A 9,815-nucleotide genomic window follows, 5' to 3' on the forward strand; every position below is an offset into this window, starting at 1 on the left:
TGATGCTCGGACTAATTTAAGCTTAAGCAGTTCTTTACCGTATGTGCTTACCCTCTGCAGGAGTCAACTGGGTGAGGATGTTAACATAAATCTGCAAAGATTGCAAGATATGCAAAGAAGTCTTCAATCAACTCAGAGAGCAAATTATCTTAATTATCAAGCTGCATAACCACACCTGCTTTTGTCTCCCTAAGTCTAAGATAAGGGAGCAGCTGATTTTAAGATGACTAAGAATTCCAATGGTAAACCTGCCACTGTTATTGACGCAGTGTAACTAAGGGCAACACTTGTTGAGATGTCAAATGCAATGTCAGCTGATGTCAAACTCAGATTTGAAATGCTGGCGATAGGACGGAGGAGGAAAAGGGAGGAAGGTGAGGAGAGGAAGTCATGGCGCAGTAAAGCCTGCACAAGAGAGACATGGGGGAGGAAAGTGGGAAACGAGTGCATTGAAACAGGATGAATATTTCACAGACAGAACGCGGGGATGTCTTTCCAGGAAATTACTTTCACACAGTGCAAACACCTGCCAGAAACGCTGAAACCATTTCCAAGCGGCGCAAGCCCAAGAAATTCAGCCAATTACCAAAGTCGTTTTCAAAGAGATCTCTGTGAGCTAGCCGTGAACTGTAACATATTTTCATTTGAGAACCAAGACATTTTCAGGTAATGAACAACAGCCCTCTAAAATTATAAGTAATGGTTTGGAAAGAGTTTCCCTCCCAAATTGTGCTGCAACATTATAGAGTTATGTACTGTTATTATGTATGTACTTACAGGAATAGTTGTGTTTTGGGTGGATTTTTATAATGTTGCCTCTAAACACGCATGGTTTAACCTGAAGCAGGCTAATCTCAGCAGTCAGAGTGCTGAGACATTAAAAAAAAGCAGCCGTTACTTCTTCTCACTGGTAAAGCTGGACAAAAGTCAAATCCCTATAATATCCAACTATGCTTTTTAAGTAGTAGCCTACAGTGTCTTTTGTGTGAGCTTTGGACACCAAAGCAGACAATCTTCCTGCCAACAGACAGTTTTACAAAGCACAAATTCTCACTTTCAAACAAAACCAAACTTAATTAAATTCAAATTCTCAGTCTCGGTAATATGCTCTTTTTTTTATCGCAGTGGTGCGTATTAAAAATGGGGGAGTGAGCACCAGTTAGTAAATCCAGTTTCTAGGGCCTGATCTGCTCCCCAGTGGCTGGACTGGTTTAAATTAGGCCTCTCCAACCTTCAGTGGCCCGTCCGCTAATTTGACTCCTAGAATAACAGCAGCTACTGTGTTTTTCAGGAGTCTGGAACCGAACGTCCGTCTGGGGAGTCTGCAGTGGACACAGGTGCTCGCTCGTTCTCTCCCTCTCTCTCTCTCTCTCTCCCTCTCTTCTCTTTTCCAGTCTCCCTCCCTCTAGGATTTTGGGTGAATTATGTGTTCAGAAGGGACTGTTTTACTATTTTAGAAAAGAAAATCCCAAATGTCTTGTTTCCATCAAGACTGTTTCCTGGTCGGATCTTTTCTCTCCAGTCTGTCTGTGGATTTGGCAGCGTGTGTGTGTGCGTATGTGTGTGTGTGTGTGTGTGTGTGTGTGTGTGCACTCTTGAGGGGTATGTTTTGTATATATATAGGTACCACTTACACGTACAGTGTGCATGAGTGCATGTCTGGTGCAGGTAATCCCCCTCAGATGATCAATAACAATTTACTGACAGATGGAAAAAGAAGGATTAAATGTTTCATCATACACAACATTCTGCATTTATATATATATATATATATATATCGTATAGCCGTACCGGAGAATATTCATCCAGTCGTCTGTTAGCTCTGCTGTAGGAAAGTATGTATGAACAAGAGCAGCCAACATGTTCAGCCAGGAACCTGTGACCTGCACACACAAAGAGAGCGAGTCCAGTGAACACATATTAGATGAGAAAAACAGATCAAAGGAAAGTCCAGTGATAGTAATAAAAAACTGTGCTAACCTTCAGCCATGTGGTCATTATTAACAGATGTGCATACACAAACATACATTAATAGTATGACCAGCCCACTTAATAGTTGGGGGGTTTATTCCTATTATTATTAGTTGCATCAGTTTGACAGGAGACAGAGATGAAGCAGAGAATCATTGAACACCACTGAGTATCTCTGCATTAACAACCACCTCCCTCCCTCTGTGAAGCCTGTGTGGCCGTTGTGTTGCACTGATCATATTCAGTTCTATTGTGTCCAGCGTTAGATGAGGAGATTGATCCCACTTTCATGTCGGTGCATTAAATACGTAGCTCCAGACAGCTGCTGGTTGGCTCAGTAAGACTGGGAACAGCGAACCTGGCTCCATCCAAAGGCTTTAAAATGTACAGTGGTTCCTCTACAAATCACTAATTAATACATTTATTTTAATCCGCGCAAACCCCCACGTGCAAACAGCAGAGACTCCAGGAAGTTACTGCACCATGACCAAGAAATGGTCACCTTTGCTTCTGTAAAACCACAAAATGTAGCTTTTACACTTTAAAGTTTCTTGCACATAAAAGATACCACGTATAAGTGGTAAACTAATGAGCTTTAGAGATCCTGGCCAGCTGTTTCAGTGCATCTGCTTAGCTAAAAGTAACAGAGTTGCATTAGTCTTCTTCTCTAACTCTTCTTTATAGTTTGTAAGTCCATAGCTTTATTTGGCAGACATTACACATTTTCTTCACAACAAAAAAGATAAACAACACATTTAAAAAGAGTATGAGCATGATAAAATGTTTTGTATTATGTCTATTTAACAGCGACAGATCACAATCACTTCATAAACAGTGCTTTGGGAGCTGATCTCAGTTCACTTGAACTTGACGGCCTGGGGTCCACAAACAGACTGTTAGATAAGCACTTGTGTTCACACCAAGCATGTTTGGAGCCATTTGTCTAAACCCTCTAGTCCAACTCACACATGGCGAAGGTAAGAGTGAGTGATGCCAATGAAACAACCATGAGATCAGACACTTGATCTTCCCAGTGTTGTGAGGTCAGATTTAGTCATTGCCCGTGGTTTTGGTTCAAAGCCCAAAACTCTTTAGGTGGTGATTGTCTGAAAATGTGTAAAGAAAGACATTTACCATTTTAAGCTCAGACTGCTGAAAAAGAGAAAGCTCATGTTTCAACCATATGGGCCAACCCCCCCCCCCCCCTCAAAAAACGTGAAAAGTCCACTTTCCCACCTAAGAAAACCAACACTAAAGGTGTAATCACACTTGATTTGATATTCTATAAACCATAAAGGCCTCTGCTGGAAATCCCCACCATTCCTGGTTTTCCCTTTCCAAACTCTTGCCCCTCTGGACTCCACCCTCCACCCCTCACCACTCGCTCCCCATCACTCCACATCCGAATGCACACATGCATACTGTAGATGTAGCTCCCTTGCATTTGTCAAACTGGGATGCGACGCTGATTAGCTTCCTGGCAGGAACGCTACCACCCACCCCCTGAGCCGAAGACGGGCTCCTCCTGGAGGGCCCGACGGAGGGTGGAGAGCTGTAGCCGCCGCTGTTTGTTTGCACTCTGTCCTTATTTCCGTGAATTCTGACCTGACAGGAAGTGTGGAGGGGAGACGGGACAATGGGCTATTGTAAGACCACGCTTTATGTCCACGCGAGGCTAAAACAGGAAAACGCACTAAGACGGCCTGCATGCATACACACACTATAACTTGCACGAACACACAACCAAAGTCAGAAACCCAACCAAAGACCGTCATGTTCCCCCTCCGTCCTATCACTTACTCACGCACACAGACTCAGGAGGATATTTCATTGACGGCACATACTCCAACCTTTCCTGGTCGTCCCTTTAAGTAGCTGTAAGACTGAACCTTCAGTCTGAATCCGCTCTAAACCCTCTCCTGAAACCCAAGATCTAAATGTCCCTTTTCAAAGCAGGAAAGTTTCCTCACTCTCCTGGATCCTCACTCTCCATCCATTCTTAAAACATCTGTTCTTCATACTATGGTGAGCACACAATAGACACACACACACTTACACAGGTATATTTCCTCTCACTTTCAGCACAGAAACACACATTTGGACAAAGGCGAGTGTGTATAACAGCACAGCACATTTTAAATGATAAGGCTTTTACAACTTCCTGACAGCTGCTGTTTCTTAACTTTCAACTTGGCCACAGTAATTTCTGCCTTTGTGGTGTAAAAGTAAAAATAAATCCAGACTAAATCTGCAGTAACATGGTGACCAAGAGTTTCAACTATGTGTAAATTCCACCTACATGTTGACATGTTTGCCACAATTCAAACATGTCCCATGTTGTTCTCAGAGAGACCAGTCGACCAATCAGAGCTGCGTAGGCGGGACTAAGAATGAGGACATGGGAGCCAGAAAAAAATAGCAACATCCATGGAAAATAGAAACAGAGGAAAACTGCCAGAAATTAGTGTCACACATGGGAGAGATTAAAACATCTGGACAGGTTGTTGGTACTCCTCTTTTCATTTTTTTGATAAATCTCTGACTCACAATTTTTTTTTTTTTTGCAGCTCCACCACAGCTTCCCTATTAACTGAATAACACACAATTCATTCATTATGTAGAAGCAGATTTCTCTGATATGCAGCGAGCAGTGATATCAGAGTGCACCAGCATTCACAAGGGCGTCACACTTAGACATGATTGCAGTGTGGTGAGAGGTTATCACACTGGAGGTTAAGAAAAACAGATGGTGTTACACATGTAAAACTTTCAACCTCATTATAGAAAGTTTTCATAGTCACTGGTCTCTCTCAGCCTGTGTGATGTCATCCAGCGGTGGTTATGGAGCTCAGAGCGAGCTGCTCTTCCATCACCATCTTGGCAGCATCCGACTCCGCCTAATTCCCAGCTAATACAAAAATAGGCGAAGAGGAGGGGCGCGTGTGGAGCCCAGAGTTCGGCGCATGCTGGCCTGTGGCAAACACACACTCTCCCACCTGTCTCTCAAAGCAGCAGGCCATCAACTATATAGAGCTTAAAGCCATAATAAAATTTAAATGAGCGAGTTTATAAAAAGTCATTATGTAGGAGGGAATTAGCCACAGAGACCAAAGCTGTTATGTAAACATGTTTTCCTGGAGCCAGCCATTTGAAGAATTTTAGTTTTTATCTTGTGTTGGCTTCATTTTTCAGCCTTGGAGGTTGGTGCTTGGTCTTTCTGCACTAACTAACTTTTTATATTTGATGTTAACATAACTGAGCAGCACTGAAGCTGTTCTCCATGAATCACACTACTTTTTTTTTTATTTTTTATTTTTTATGTAGCCTATATATTTTTTTGCCTTTTTTAGATTGTACAGTTGAGAGAGACAGGAGATGGGGAGGCAGAGAGAGGGGGAATGAAATGCAGGAAAGGGCCGCCCGATGCGGGATTCGAACTGGGGCCGCCTGCAGCGAGGACTGTAGCCTCTACACATGGGGCGCCTGCTCAACCTGCTACTGGACACCCCTTCCATGGATCACACTTGAATATAAATAAGAAAATCAGAGTATTTGGATGAACTGTTCCTTTAATCAGTTTGGCACTATGTTGTTTCAGATCTGCTGCTGTCTTTCTTTAACGTCCAACCCCACATTGTGCACACTAACCCTAACCCACACACACAATCAACATGGCTTCCTGGCCACGTCCACGTCTCGGCCTGCGACCTCGACCATGTCACCTCTCAGGTCAGCTGGCAGAGCCGCGCTTTGAGGCCAGATGATGAATGGATTCACACCGGCTGTCAAAAGAGGCAGAGGAAGGGAGAGATGTAGAGGAAGGGACTATTTACAGTCCTGAAGGTATGTGGCAGAGCTGTGCTGTTTTCAGAGCCATGTGTGTGTGTGTGTGTGTGTAGGTGTGTGTGTGCGTCTCTAAAGGAACGTTTTTTCTCGTCAAAGCCTGTGAATGTAAAGGTGTGATAACACAGACGTTTATGTAAACCGTACAGCGTTTACTTAAGTTAATCCACTGGTTGGTGCATGATGTGTAAGGCTCTAATAGAAAAGAGGTCATTGCAAGTGTGTGTGTGTGTTTGTGTGTCATCGTGCATGTTTTTTGCCATGTGAGGAATGTCGATGCTGACCTTTGTGCTCTTTGTGTATGGATGATTGACCTGGAAGATTGACCCTGTGTGCGCTGGCTTCACTCACATTCAAACACACTTACTCACTCATGCAAACACACACTCTCACTTCAGACACACACACACATGTCTTTTCTGCGAACAAAAACCCCAATCGTGCCAAACAAGAGTGTTTGGACACATGTTGTTGACAAGCGAGCGCTGATCTACAGCATGGGTCTGTGTCTGGTGGCGGCCTCAGTGTGATTTCACTCACCTCACTGTAATTAGCTCTTAATATGTTTGGCTCAGTGGGATCTAAATGACAGTGTTTTGACTGCAGTGGTAGGTTTGCAAGCGTGAAAATAGCAGTGTGTGTGTGTGTGGAGAGACGGTCGACTGAAGTTTCTATTTTAGTGTGATGAAAACAAACAGGTTAAAGAGCAGGATGTTTCGCTGACTGACAGCCATACTTTACCACACTCTGGATGACTGTTATTGCTTTAAGTTGAACGAGGTGGTAGTTGTGTTTAAGAAAAACATCAGTACTGGTACATGATGTAGGCCTGGCAACCTGTCCAGAGAGGCAGGGGGGTATGGCTGACGGGTAACTGACTGTATTTAAACTCTGCAAGGTATGAAGAAGGACACAGCTGCTCTGATATTGTGAAGTATAAGTAGTTGAACTGATCGGATGTTTCTGGGGAAGAGCTCCAACAGATGGAGTGTGGAGGAGGATCTGGAAATGGGGTTAATGAAAGTGAACCAAGACAGTAAAGTTTTGGCTGAGGGGTCTCTGACTGCAGACCGCAAGAGAGAGCGAGCGAGAGGGCCCGCACTCCAGCACAGTAATACTGTGGTTAGCTCTGTTGTATCTCAGCAAGAAGGTTCTGGGTTCGATTCCCAGGACTGGGGCTTTTCTTGGTGGAATTCACATGAGCTCCTTGTGCCATGTGGTTTCTCTCCAGGCTCTCTTCCACAGTCCAAAGAAATGCACAGTAGGTGGATTGTCCATAGGTGTGAATGTGAGTGAGGATGGATGGATGGAAGGAAGTTATGGGCCAGATAACCAAAGCAAAAATGTTAAAAGTAAGGGGAACTGCAGAGTTGAATGATTTAAAAAGTGAGTAACTGATGAGTTGTGATTTGTTTTTTCCATCATATCACAGTAATGTCAACTATAGTTTGTGTTAACTACATCCCAACTTCCTTTGACGCCACCTACAGAAGGTGTCTCTTAGATCTCATGCAGCACATGAGCTCCACAGGTGGAGAGAGTGATGGGGAACCTGCGTTGCAGTTTTCACATGATGGACAGAGAGCAGTGTCATGGTGCTGCTGCTGTTTCTTAACAGGTTACTGAGTTTCTTCTCCTCTATAGTATTGCATTATGGACGATTGATGAAATCTGCCTCTGTGCTTTTTCTACAGTTTTCTTTAGGGACCTGAGAATCTGAAAATGAGTGTTGATGTTCTTCAGTCTGCTGACACATTTTCATTTCCACTCTCGCTGCTAGGAATAAGTCTCTGTTTTTATGCCAGTAACTACTTTTTTTTAAAAGTGTATTTTCTCCCTTTAATGAGCCATTTTCTGAGGTTTAACATAAACAACCAACTTTTTTCCTTGAAACAGATGAAAAGGTTCAACTAATGCAGTGACTTTAGCTAAGCCGACTGTACGAACGCGCCCTCTCGGTCCATGACGTTCTTCTATTCAATGCTCTTCTATCATAACTCTCTTTAATTCCTCTTCTTTTACAGCCCCTCTCTTTTTCTCATCTTTTCCCTGCTCTGCTGCTTTGATTGCCTGTCTCCTCGTGGCCCGGTGCCCAGCCACCACTGGGTAGCATTCCTCGCCCCGAGCCAGCGGGAAGAGAGGGATCGAAAGGGGAGGAGGGGGGAGAAGAGGAGAAGAGAAGAAGGACAAATGGAAGGAATGAGAGAAGGAACCGCAGCGGGTCTCCTTATATAGAGAGTGATGTTATATATCTGTGACCTCGCTGAGGAGACGGGGAGCGACTCCTTCTCCAAACTGTTTGTCATTTCCAGCGTTTTCACGGTGCCCACTGGTCCATAAACCTTTACTTTTCAGCCTTTCTGTTTATAGTCACATCCACTCGCTCTGAGACGGCCGCTCACTCCTTACAACACTCTCACTCTCAGGCCACAAGATACCCACAGTCTGACCACGCAGGGGTCTACCAAAATACACACAGCGTTCAAATACACACTGCCTCGCTTTCTTTCTTTCTTTCTTTGCTTTTTTTTTTCACAGTGGGAAATGAAATGTCGTATCTCAGAGGTAACTTATGATGCCTGCTCCACTGCTGAGGTGCAGAAATAAAGGATTTGCTGAGGAGGCAGAATGGACTCCACCCTCACCCTGGCCTTCAGCTCTTATTTCTCCTCAGCACTTTGGTTTATGTGTGTGTATTTGACTTTTGATACATGTAGGAGCATGAGTGCACAGATACAGAGGCTTTTGTATGTGTCTCCTCTAGGAACTGCTGGCAGATGGAGCAGTCAGACTGTGGGTATAGTGACGGGTAAAGTTTGGCTCAGCCTGAAACTCAAGCCGCACTGGAACACCAGAGCCACGCATGCACTCATTTTTCTTTCATTTGTCTGTCTCTTTATAATCTCTCACTCTTTCTTTTTGCATTTCCGTTTTCTCAGTTTGAGTTTCTCTTGTGTCTAATATTTCAGTGTGGGATGCTGCAGCATGAGGAGGAGCTGCTTCTCTGTCCCATTATAGGTGCGTGTATTGGTGCACATATTGAGCATAATAATCTTTCTTCTTTCTTTTTGTTTTCCAGGGGTGTTCCTGCTGCTGCGGATGTGAAAGACTGAGTAAATCAGCTTTTGGGAAAAGAAAAAGAGAGCGACATTGATTTTTAATGAAAAATATATCCATGTTTTATTAAACAGGATAATAAACACAAAACCGAATTTCAAATTGCTGAGATGCTGAGGGCATCGAAATACTTAATGTGTTTTTTTCAAACATCATAATCCATCACTGCTTCTTCTGTCAAACACTTTTAAATTTGCCTCATGTTCAGATTTGACTTTTTAATCAAAAACATCTTCTGCAAGACAATGCTCCACTCTTAACACACAGTCTACATAAGTGCCACAAGCTGTTTCTGCTGCAGCAACGTCTGAAACGAATAAGAGGACTGTGAGCAATTTGGTGGATTATGAAAGCCCGGCTGTAACGTTTCTTATACCCCTCTTAAAACCAGCAGTTATACTTTCATTAGCAGCAGCCTAAAGGTCAAGTGAGGTGGGTTTATGACCGGAGAGTTGCCGGTTAAAGTCTCCTCTCTGGGGCTGCAGGGAGTCTGGGAGTGAACACATCACCCTCCCATGGCTCGGGCTCAAGTGCTTGTGACCAGAAACCCTGCAATTGTCCCAGTGGAGCTGTTCACTTCGAACAGTGTGGTTTTTACTGAGCAGCTGCGTGTCCCTCGGCTAAAATAAATGAGGAGAAAATAGGGGAATGAGGAACTGAAAGAAGAAAAAAAAAACAGCAGCGTAGGCTCGGTTTGTGCAAACACATTGAAAAGTTTGATTGATTTCTTTCACAGATCTGGTGGTGGAGATGTTGTGGGACAGTGGAGTAATGCAAACTGCGGCACACGCCTGTCAGTGCACGTCTGATTCTTTTGAGCTACCGAGGACAAACACAAGAAACAATGCGTTCGTTTGAACAGTTTGAGACTCGTTTCCACATTT

This window comes from Trachurus trachurus (assembly GCF_905171665.1).
Source record: "Trachurus trachurus genome assembly, chromosome: 19".
Taxonomy (NCBI): Eukaryota; Metazoa; Chordata; class Actinopteri; order Carangiformes; family Carangidae; genus Trachurus; species Trachurus trachurus.